The sequence below is a fragment of the Oncorhynchus mykiss genome, chromosome 21, assembly GCF_057628025.1.
Source record: "Oncorhynchus mykiss isolate SJ-2025 chromosome 21, ASM5762802v1, whole genome shotgun sequence".
NCBI lineage: Eukaryota > Metazoa > Chordata > Actinopteri > Salmoniformes > Salmonidae > Oncorhynchus > Oncorhynchus mykiss.
Genome location: NC_143042.1, coordinates 22,026,985 through 22,039,850, shown reverse-complemented (window position 1 = coordinate 22,039,850; position 12,866 = coordinate 22,026,985).

Here is a 12,866-nt window from a genome sequence, read left to right as displayed (position 1 = left end):
AAGAGAAACAACAGTCCATCATTACTTTAAGATTACTTTAAGTCAATGCGGAACATTTTAAGAACTTTGAAAGTTTCTTCAAGTGCAGTCGCAAAAATCATCAAGCGCTATGATGAAACTGTCTCTAATGAGGACCGCCACAGGAAATGAAGACCCAGAGTTACCTCTGCTGCAGAGAATAAGTTCATTAGAATTAACTGCACCTCAGATTGCAGCCCAAATAAATGCTTCACAAAGTTCAAGTAACAGACACATCTCAACATCAACTGTTCAGAATAGACTACGTCAATCAGGCCTTCATGGTCAAATTGCTGCAAAGAAACCACTACTAAAGGAGAACCAATAATAAGAAGAGATTTGCTTGGACCATAAACACGAGCAATGGATATTAGACCGGTGGAAATATTTCCTTTGGTCTGATGAGTCCAAATGTGAGTTTTTTGGTTCCAACCGGCATATCTTTGTGAGACGCAGAGTAGGTCAATGGATGATCTCCACATGTGTAGTTCCCACCGTGAAGCATGGAGGAGGTGGTGTGATGGTGTGTCCGTATGTACCATTACATACCAATACAGGCATTTGATATGGTGATTTGGAATTTGAACCCAGTAATTCAGTGATTTCAGTGTTCAGAATATTGATAAGTGAGCAATTTAACAAGGTGTTGCTCAAACCAGAAATACATGTAAATGGATACAATTAGCAAATCTGACAGGGATATGCAAATCCATTCATATGACAATAAATTGCTTTTAAAACAGTAATGTATTTATTTCTGCACTGTACATGAGTGTACATTTATGATGCATCTGCATCTATTTTTTACACTTCTCTGAATCTCCCCTTCTCTTCCACTTGACACCATTGCTCATCCACCCTAACAGAGAAGCATCTGTCTGGGTTTGTTCTCCACACAGAGAGCCTGCTGCTTTTTTTGTGAACGGAGACAATAGGAGAGGTTCAGGCGAGATGACACACCTTAAGCTGTTCCAGTGTGTATGTGTTTGCGTGCACGCACCTGTGTGTGTGTGTGTGTGTGTGTGCGTGCGTGCGCGCGTGCTTGACTACGTGCTCAAATACTGATGGGAGATCTTCAAAGAGGCACAGTCCCATCCTTCTCCTCCATTTGATCTTATGACAGAATGCCAAGGTGTCACTCCTGCTTTGCCCCTGTCTCTTCTTTGTGGCCCTGCCAGGGTATCTGTTTATAACAATGATCTACTGTAGTCTTGTGTTTGTGTGTGTCTGATGGGAGCTTTTCAAAGCAGACAGAGCCACTGACTCAGTCACATCTCTCTCCTCTATTTGATCCTGTGACAAAATGCCAAGGTGTCAGTCCTGCTTTGCCTCCTCTCTGTTGCTCTGCCTTCTATGAGTTCCTTTTTATAACAATGAGCTAGTCTTGTCGTGTGTGTGAGAGAGCTGATAAATGAGTGGCTTCCTACAGTAGGAGTGACAAGATTAGACATTAGATGCGTAGGGCCCTTTCTCTGTAACAGCTTATGCCATTAAAGCCAGTGTGTGTGAGTGTACAAGACCTCTATCTACCAGCTGCTGCTGGATGCTGAAAGACGAACAGTGTGTGAAGCCCTAGGTCTAAACCCGCACGGCCAGATGGGAGATCTGACAAAGGAACAAGTAACAGGCAAACTGGGGGTGTAGAGTTTAGATGTGCCACCTGTCCACCTTAATGTGCTGGACACAATGAGTATGAGCAGTGCAGGCTGTAGGCTGTTGTGTACTACTATTGGGGAAGTCACCCAAGCCTTGTCAGCTCTGTACAAGTGGAGAGACTCATACTGGACAAGTGGATTAGGCTTGATATAGAGCTACTGTAGTGTAATGTCAAAATACCTGTTTTATATAAGGGCAGTGTGGCATGCAGCCAGTTGACAGTCAAGGCTGTTTTCTCTGCTGTATCCCAATAGGCCTCTCTTCTTGTCTTGGTGTGTACTGCTGATGTATTTGTGTTGTGCTGTGTTGGTATTGCCTCCCTCCCTGTTTTGAATTAGAGGCGTTCACATTTAACCCCCCTGGGAAACATCAAGAGACTAAATGCCAGTCCCTGGCATGCTTGTTTGGGTAATTTACTCTCAAATGAGTGTCATTTCTCGTCTCCAGGTGGTCCTTCTGCCATGTCTAACATACATACAGGCATGGAGGCTTTGATGGCTTGGCTACACCTGAGAGATTTGCCCAAATGTGTCTCGTCTCATATTTTCCCAGAAGTGTTTTCGCTCTGGGGTTGTTTACCCGTAAATGTTTTGTGATTCCCCCAAGCAACTCGAGTGTTTTTATGAGGAACATTGCAGTTTTTCTTTTTATTTTCTTCTCAATGGTTTGGCTAGCTCACCAGCCTTCTCACCACGGCTCACTCTCAAAATACAAAGTTGAGTTCTTATTAACCTTGAAATCCCATGAAGCCCACTTACAAATGAATGTAAAAAACACACCTAGACACCTCCATGACCGCCACCTCGTATAGACACACACACACACACACACACACACACGCACACACGCACACGCACACACACACGCACATCCCTACACATACTGTGGCCCCTGGAATAATATGGAAATAGTGGTCCTTTCCTTCCTGTCCCTGGCCCTTGTGATCCAACCGTCTGTTTTCCATAATTGCACTAACACTAGCTTGCATGCTAATTGCTGTGGGCCCCCTGTCGCCACATCATTTACTTGGCCTGCTTGATTGTAGAATTTCATCAGCTTGAAGGGTTTGTATTTCATGCTTGCTTTAAATTCTAATGCTCTGTGGGATTGCATTGAGTTTACAGTATGGCTATGAAATAAATCCTGCAGTGCTATATTTCCATGGTTTATCATATGGTATTTTTTCTTCTTCTTGTCAGCATCACAAGCTAGATCTGTTTTATTGTTTTGTTTTACTATCAGAGTGCAGTTTATGATGTTGACAATGCCTGACTGAACTTCAATCAATTGTAATGCTTTTTGTTTTGTCTGTAGTCAACTCCAGTTTTGCCCCGCGATGAAATATCAAAGAGTAAAATTGATGAGATGGTGTTGGAGGTCTGGTCTTGGTTAGGTATTAGGGACTTTTTGGAGTTAGAAGGCATCACATGGTATGTTGCCCGCCTGGCTTGATCTTTCTAGATGGCCTTTTTGATGTGAAGGTTACGGGACAGCATTGATACAGAATGAGGTGAGCTCATGTGTTGCAATGCAATCAAAGGCCAAATAAAGTTATTTCACATTCTGAGAGGTTCCAGTTGGTCCTAGACTCTACACACGGTCTCTTAAACAGCCTCAGTATGGCAGTCTCAGTATGACAGTCTCAGTATGGCAGTCTCAGTATGGCAGTCTCAGTATGGCAGTCTCAGTACGGCAGTCTCAGTATGGCAGTCTCAGTACGGCAGTCTCAGTATGGCAGTCTCAGTATGGCAGTCTCAGTATGGCAATCTCAGTATGGCACTCTCAGTATGGCAGTCTCAGTATGGCACTCTCAGTATGGCACTCTCAGTATGGCACTCTCAGTATGGCACTCTCAGTATGACAGTCTCAGTATGGCAATCTCAGTATGGCACTCTCAGTATGGCACTCTCAGTATGGCAGTCTCAGTATGACAGTCTCAGTATGACAGTCTCAGTATGGCAGTCTCAGTATGGCAGTCTCAGTATGACAGTCTCAGTATGACAGTCTCAGTATGGCAGTCTCAGTATGGCAATCTCAGTATGACAGTCTCAGTATGACAGTCTCAGTATGGCAGTCTCAGTATGGCAGTCTCAGTATGACAGTCTCAGTATGACAGTCTCAGTATGGCAGTCTCAGTATGACAGTCTCAGTATGACAGTCTCAGTATGACAGTCTCAGTATGGCACTCTCAGTATGGCACTCTCAGTATGGCACTCTCAGTATGACACTCTCAGTATGGCACTCTCAGTATGACACTCAGTATGGCACTCTCAGTATGACAGTCTCAGTATGGCACTCTCAGTATGACACTCTCAGTATGACAGTCTCAGTATGGCACTCTCAGTATGACAGTCTCAGTATGGCAATCTCAGTATGGCAATCTCAGTATGGCACTCTCAGTATGGCAGTCTCAGTATGGCAGTCTCAGTATGGCACTCTCAGTATGGCACTCTCAGTATGGCACTCTCAGTATGACAGTCTCAGTATGGCAATCTCAGTATGGCACTCTCAGTATGGCACTCTCAGTATGGCAGTCTCAGTATGACAGTCTCCACAGCCTTACAGATTGATCAAAAGCAAAAGTCAACAGTATACCATAGTTTTGTCTTTTGTTAGTGCTATTTTCATTTCTATAGTTTCTATAGTTACCTGGTAGTCAGAATAAAGCCAATAACTGCAAAATGTGACATTTCCCAAAGTAGTGGCTTTTAGAAGTGGAGGGCACTTTTGTGGTGACATTTGTTCATCTGAGCAAAGAGACAAGGATGTGTCTCTCTCACCCCCGAACACACACATACGCTCTCCATCTGACATGCGGCACCATTTTATCCCCAATCTGGAGGTCTGTCTTGGTGTGTATAACAAGACAGAGCAGCTGACATGAGACCTGCTCATGCCTCTCCTCCCTCAACTCTCCTAACTCTCTACTCCTGCCTCTCCTCTCCTACCTCCAAATGCACAGCAGCAGAATAATGAAGCCATTGTGGTCACGTCCAAATTCCTCACCCCACAGCAGCATTCTCAGACGAATGGAGCCCACTGTTGGGGAATAACGCCCCTGTAATGGAAGTAGAGCGCGAGAGGACGTAGGGGCTGATACTGGAAACGGTTGTTGGATGGTGTGTGTGTGTGTTTTCTTGTTAAATCACACCAGTTATGCAACACATCTGGCCAAGGGGACAGCTTGGTGGTTTAATATGCCTCGCTGTGTGTGTGGTATTGAATAGCTAAGTTAGCTCACCGTACAATACTTTACAGTCCTGTCCATGTTTGCCATTTAGTATCTGGGCCGCAGTCCCAAACATGATTGGGTTCACTGGTGTTCCTGGGTAATTCTCTGAGATCCGGCCAGTGTTCCCAACTGTCTCCTTCCATAAAAGGGACTTTGAGTGCCCCTGGTGACTTCACTGTGACCTCCTCAGTGTACAGGACACTACCACAGAGGGAGGCTGTTGGGATGGAGAGAGAGAGGAGGAGGAGGGGGGAAGACTCCAAACTCCACCAACTAAAAATAAACTATCCCTTATTAGCTGTGGTGAAGAACTAAGCTACGGCTGCACTCAGGGATGGTTTTATTTATGTGCTGATGGACAGTACAGACTGCATGCATCAGTATTGTGCTCCATAAATTAAAGCGCTTTCCTATGCCTTTTCTTCCATGTTCAATCAAACAAGAAATACAAAAAAGAAGAAATACAGCAGATATCAACTCAATTATAAATATTTATAATCTACACATTTTAAAAATCCTGTCAATCATAAAACGAAAGACTAGGAGGATAAGCTTTTTGTATCTGTCGTCCGGATGCTGGATGATTTGCATGCCACAGAACTTGGCCAACCATTTTGTTTTGACTTTGCATGCGTGCTGTTCGCAGTGCAGATTAAATATAGAAGTTTTGTTCTCGGAGAGAGAGAGAGCGTGGTGGTTCTTTTTTCACACAGCAGTGAGTGTTGATGCTGATGGCGATTCATTATTGAACAGGAAATCGTCTTACCATGGCGTGAGTTTTGTTATGTGTGCTTTGTTCTTGTCATCCATATTGCAGAGTGTCTTTGTCAGTCAATGCAGTAAGATCTGTGTGTGTGTGTGTGTGTGTGTGTGTGTGTGTGCTTGCCACACTCTTTGCAGCAGTGTTTGTCGGTTATGAGTAACTGTCCTCAAAAGGTCTTGTTTGTCATTAGATTGAAGAGAAGAGTGTGTGCGTGCGTGCGTGTTTGTGCATTAAAGCCATAGATGCTAGTCCCGCAGATTCCGTCTGTTTGACTGACATTATCATCTTCAAAACCCCAGATGAGGCCTTATCATATCTACTCACAGGTTTCATGCTATAGTTGTACAGTAGTTTCACTGTGTCTGTTTAGACCTAGCGACAGACAGACATACAGTAGAGACAGCATTGCCTATTACACAGAAAGTCTGGAGAGACTGTTTCATGACCCGACACATGGCTCTTCAGTAGTAAGACTGTGATTGTCAGCCGCGCACCCACTTGACTTCCACACGTAAAAATTCAAGTTTATTTAGAGAGTACGGCGTGTGCGTGCGTGTCAGGAAGGCGAAGTGGCTCTTGCGAAAGGCGGCTTGTTGTGTGTGCGTGTGGCATTCTCCCCTGATTTCATGCTTTGCTGATGGAAAATTAGGCCCCCGCGTATCGCTGAATGAAGAGGAGTGGGGGGATCGCTGCTGTTATCGCCTCAGGACATTCCACACGACAACAAGAAAACTAGAGCGAGGAGGCTGTGTCACTGGCTGCTAATGTACTCTAAACAATATGATGTGCGCACGGAATCCCAACGTGGTGCCTTGGCAAGGAGCTTAAAAAATACATCTCCCCTCTTGTCTTTAAATTATTATTATTTTTTCATCTTTTAACAGTGTTATAAACCACCAGCTGCCAGACTGGCATTTTGAAAAGGCCGCTAAATGTATTTTGCTTTTCTGAGGTGATTTGAATGGCATGTTGAAGAGTTCATTTGTATTCTCGTCAGGGCTTTTTTTTGTATTCGAGGCCAATGAAGCTCTAAGGATAAAGTACTTAAAATACTGCAGGCACTTCACTTGACTTGTTTGGTTGTTCAAAGATATGGTACAGTACCCTCCTAGTTGAAATGCAGTCTTCGCTGTAACAATTGTGAGGAACATTTTGAAGCAAAAAATAAATCTATGGTTTACTCTTATGTAAGCATATTTATAGGCTGGCTATGTTTACTATATTTATGATTAACAGGCATATCTGAAATGTTTTCATTTGTAACATAGCTGTACGTGCTCTCTCTCACACGGAGACACTCACTCACTCACTCCACTCATTTACTGAACACTCAAATCACTCACTCACTCCACTCATTTACTGAACACTCACTCACTTACTCCACTCATTCACTGAACACTCACTCACTCCACTCATTCACTGAACACTCACTCACTCACTCACTCACTCACTCTCACACACACACACACACACACACACACACACACACACACACACACACACACACACACACACACACACACACACACACACACAAACACACTCCCTCTTCTTCCATCTAATCATTTACTTGTGTTTCCTTCCACTTGGACCAGCTAATAAACAATAGGAGTCCTGGCCACCCAAAGGGCACACATAACTACAGTGAGAACATCAACATCTGGTCATGAGAACAAACAATGCAATATGCATTTCAAACAGGAGCTTTATTGATTCAACATTACATAAACATGTTGGCTACGTGACATGTACATAAACTGTCTTTAGCCATTACCAACTGGCTTGTCGAACCATACACGTTCCCAGAGGTTGCTGCTTTCCATCCCTCAAGTATCATCTGTTGGTCTTTGTTCCCTGTGGGACCAGTGACTTCCTAACAAGCGTGATCATGGGGGACTCTACCCTGCCGCATCTGGCCAGCGGTATTCCAGTCTGGGTGAGTAGATGACATGTCATTCACACTGCAGTGGAAGGTTAACTCCTGTAGTTCATCTTCACTGGTGCCTACGCTCTTTTTCTTTCCCTGCTACATCACTTCTTATGGATAAAGCCTAGAGTTTTCCCTGAACACATCACCAGACCAGGAGAAACGACAGGCCCTAGAACTTGAGTGACTATAGTGTGGTCAGGAAAAACTCCACCCACGGGGATTATGCACTATGGTGCAAGCGCAACACATCAGATTCTTGTTTATTCAATGTGTCAATGTGTTGGACGTTATGTCCCTATCGAATTAAACATAAAGAAATAAATACATGAGTGTGAAACAAGGTGCAGGGGAACAGTAGAGATGGGGCACAGCAGGGTTGAGATGTATAAATTCCCCACACACCTGGGAATGCTCAGCACAATGACGCACACAACAGAAGCCAGGCCGCCCTGCGCTGGACAGAGTTTCCATGAGGAGGGGCCTCCAGCCTGCTCCAGCTCTGTGGAAGGGCCGATGTGGAGGCTATCGCAACACCTCAACCTCATATCATGGCCAGAGAGGAATACCATGTGGGAGAGAGGGAGGGACGGAGGAAGAGAGAGAGCGAAAATGATGGGACTTCAATTATGAATGTAATGCTTTTTTTTTGTTTGCGTAAAGGAATTTAACTGATCAGATTATACAGGAAGCAAGCACACTTTGCCCGGTGTCTAAGTCTACTGTTAAATCCATATTCATAGTTCTAGGCTAATATTTGGTGTAGAATGTGATTTCACAAGCAAATCAAGTTGAAAGGGACTTTTGAAGAAAGCGGGGAAAGACATTCTAACCTTAAAGGCACGTTTGTCTTGGAGCTTGGACTTAATTACAATGACTTTACATCATCCAGCTTGACTTGAGCCTCCCTCCCTCTCTCCCTCCCATCCATTCAGGCAGAGCCAGCCAGCCCCCCTGCCAAGCAACCCACTCCGCCCCTTCCCTGTCCCCACTGCCACTCGTCCTGATAAATGACTTCTCTCTCATCCTCAGTCAGAGAGAGAGAGATGGACAGATAGAGACATGTATAGTGCCACCACTGCATGCAACATCACATTACATACACTCCCCTACGTATTTATGTGGACAGTGAAGCTAAACCCTTTCATTTTGCTCTATACTCCAGGGTTTTGAATTTGAAATCAAATGTTTGATTAGGCGACAGTACAGACTGTCACCTTTTACATATTTGTCTTACCGTTTATAAATTAAAGCACTTTATGTATCTCGTTTTCCCATTTGAAGGCATCATAACTGTTTGGAAAAATTCACTTATAGTTTATTCAATTTAGTCAAAAGTTTTTTTGTATTTAGTGCCATATTCCTAGCATGCAATGACTACATAAAGCTTGTGACTCTTCAAACTGGTTTGGAAGCATTTGCTTTGGTTGTGTTTCGGATTATGTTGTGCCCAATAGAAATGAATGGTAAAGAATGTACTATGTCATTTTAGAGTCACTTTTATTGTAAATACGATTTTCTGAACACGTCTACATTAATTTGGAAGCTACCATGATTACGGATAATACTGAATGAATCGTGAATAATGATGCGTGAGAAAGTTACAGATGCATAAATATCATCACCCCAAGAAAATCCTAATCTCCCTGTTATTGGTAATGGTGAGTGGTTAACATGTTTTTGGGGCGTGATCTTTGTGCATCTTTCTGGGGAGGTCTCTTAAGAGCTTTGCACACCTGGATTGTACAATATTTGCACATGATTCTTTTTTTAATTCTAAATTAAGTCTTGCCCTAGATTTTCAAGCCGATTTTCAGTCACTCGGGGTAATTCAATGTCGTCTTGGTAAGCATCTCCAGTGTACACTGAGGGTACAAAATATTAGGAACACCTTCCTAATATTGAGTTGTACCCCTCTTTTCCCTTAGAACAGCCTCAATTTGTCGAGGCATGGACTCTACAGGTGTCGAAGCATTCCACAGGAATGCTGGCCCATGTCAAGTTGGCTGGATGTTCTTTGGGTTGTGGAAAGCTGCCAATTAGCTTCCTGGCCATCTTCAACATCTATCTTCTCTTGGTCCCTCCAAAGCCTGAAGCAGCGCGTGTTTCGGTTCTAGGGGCTGGGGTTGGTGGTGTTCTAGGTGCAGAGTAGTTTGAGTGGGTGTTTGTGACTGGATGTTTTTTGGGGTCATAGACCATTCTTTATACACACAGGAAACTGTTGAGCGTGAAAAACCCTGCAGCGTTGCAGTTCTTGACACACTCATACCTGTACGCCTGGCACCTACTGCCATACCCTGTTTAAAGGCACTTCAAGATTTTGGCTTGCCCATTCACCCTCTGAATGGCACACATACAGTACACAATCCATGTTTCAATTATTGTCTCCAGGCTTAATCCTTCTTTAACCTGTCTCCTTCACTTGGATTGTGACATCAATACAGGATCATAGCTTTGACCTGGATTCACCTGATCAGTCTACAGTATGTCATGGAAAGAGCCGTTTCTAATGTTTGGTCACTCAGCCTTGTGTTTTAGGTTTTTGTCCTGCGTAAAGGTGAATTTTCTCTCAGTGTCTGTTGGAAAAGCAGACAGAACAAGGTTTTCCTCAAGGATTTTGCCTGTGCTCAGCTCTATTCCATTTCTTTTTCTTCTAAAAAAAAATGTCCTAGTCGTTGCCGATGAAAGCATACAATTATTATGATGCAGCCACCACCATGCTTGAAATGATGAAGAATGGTACTCAGTGATGTGTTGTGTTGGTTTGGCCCCAAACATAACACTTTGTATTCAGGACATAAAGTTTGACACATTTGTTTCAGTTCCACTTTAGTGCCTTATTGCAAACAGGATGTATGTTTTGAAACATTTGGATTCTGTACAGGCTTCCTTCTTTTAGGTTAGTATTGTGGAGTAACTACAATGTTGTTGATTCATTCTCAGTTTTTTCATATCACAGCCATTAAACTATGTAACTGTTTTAAAGTCACCATTAGCCTCATGGTGAAATCCCTGATGGGATTCCTTCCTGTCAGGCAACGAGTTAGGAAGGACACTTGTATCTTTGTAGTGACCTGGGGTCTTGATACACCATCCAAAGTGTAATTAATAACTTCACCACGTACAAAGGGATATTCAATGTCTGCTTATTTATTTTTTTCATCTACCAATAGGTGCCCTTTGAGGCATTGGGAAACCTCCCTGGTCTTTGTGCTTGAATCTGTGTTTGAAATGTGCTGCTCAACTGAGGGACTTTACAGGTGTAAGTGTGTGGGGTACAGAGATGAAGTTGTCTTTCAAAAATCATGTTGTGCAGAGTGAGTCCATGCAATTTATTATGTGACTTTTCATTTTGATTAATTTTTAAGAAAAAAATCTTAAAACAATTTGACTTTGGGATTATGGGGTATTGTCACTGGCCTACACACAATCTCAATTGAATCCATGTAACACAACAAAATGTGGTAAAAGTCAAGGTGTGTGAATACTTTCTGAAGGCACTTTATGATGAACATTACAGGGTGGTGAAAGTGCACTGTGGTCTTGATGCTCCTTTCCAATAAATATTGAGGGTCTTATTCTGGTGACATGGTGATCGATGCTTGACTGCCGTTTAACAAATACAAATATACTCACTCTTACCCATAATAGGCTCATCATGTAAACTAGCCTACCCACGCATCCTACCTGCACTGTATCTGCGAGCTGTTGGCTAAAGCGCACGTGTAGGCACGTTTGCTATTTAACACAACCATTTTTGTGATAAAACTATCGGTAGAGTAGAAAATACAATGGAAAAGGAAATGTTGCGTGCACTACTTCATTATTGACTGATTTTGTTTTATCCGTGTGGAAACACACCACTGGTTGGAAAATGCACATATTTTCTTTATGCGAATTTTAGAACATTCGCATGTAAATACTGTTACCTAATGGTGTGCTACGAATATGGGACGAAATACTACACTTTTGACTAAATGTAATGATACAGTACTCAAGACACCTTCAAATGGGTGGACTAGATACATAAAGGGCATTCATTTCTAAACAGTAAAACATATGTATGGAAACCCTCTCAAATCCAAAATGCCGGAGTATAGAGCCAAATTAAAAGTTTTAGCTTCACTGTCCAAATACATATGTAGGGGAGTGCAGCAGAAGTAGAGAAGAGAAGAAATAAAGCGATTGCCCAGCACTGGGTGCGAACTTGTGATTCTCAGAGCCGAAGCACGCTGCTCAGGCCACTGTGTGTGTGGTGTGAGGTCAGCCCCCTTCTGTACTCCCTGTTCACCCATGACTGCGTGGCCACACACGTCTCCAACTCAATCAAGTTAGCTGACGACGCAACAGTGGTAGGTCTGATTACCAACAAAGACGAGACACCCTACAGGGAGGAGGTGAGAGCCCTGGCGGAGTGGTGCCAGGAAAATAACCTCTTTCTCAACATCCTCAAAACGAAGGAGCTGATCGTGGACTACAGGAGACAGCAGAGAGAGCATGCGTCCATCCACATCGAAACATGAAATGGTCCCTTCACACAGACAGTGTGGAGGTACAACAGCGACTCTTCTACCTCAAGAGGTTAAAGAAATTCAACTTGGCCCCTAAGACCCTCAGAAATTTCTACAGATGCACCATTGAGAGCATCCTGTTGGGCTGCATCACCGCCTGGTAGGGCAATTGCACCGTCCGCAACCGCAGGGTTCTCCAGAGGGTGGTGCAGTCAGCCGAACGCATCACCGGGGCCACACTGTCTGCCCTCCAGGACATCTACAGCACCCGGTGTCACTGGAAGGCAAGAAGATCATCAAGGGCCAAGAAGATCATCAAGGACCTCAGCCACCCGAGCCACGGCATGTTCACCCCGCTACCATCTAGAAGGTGGAGACAGTACAGGTGCACACACAGCACACACACACATACGCACATAGGCAAGTGCTCAGGCAAGTGCGAGCACACACAGTCAGTGTCAGCATTTGTCATTTGCATGCTGTATTCTATCCATTTCCCACCCTTAGAGTCACTTTCTGACATGAGTTGAACTTTGATTAAGTGTTTGTAGGTAGCGCCTCAGGCCCTGTCTCTCACAGATAAAACGCAGACATCGTGATGTGTTGTATGTTTTTGTGGATTTCAGAAGCTCAGCGGGTTCAGATTGTTTGAATTTCATGGCGCAATTTAATTTATTTCCTCCCCTTGCTTGTTTCTACATGAATTTTCCTAAAAGTGTCATTAACTTCCCTTGCATTCATATTGTGGAAATGAGCTGA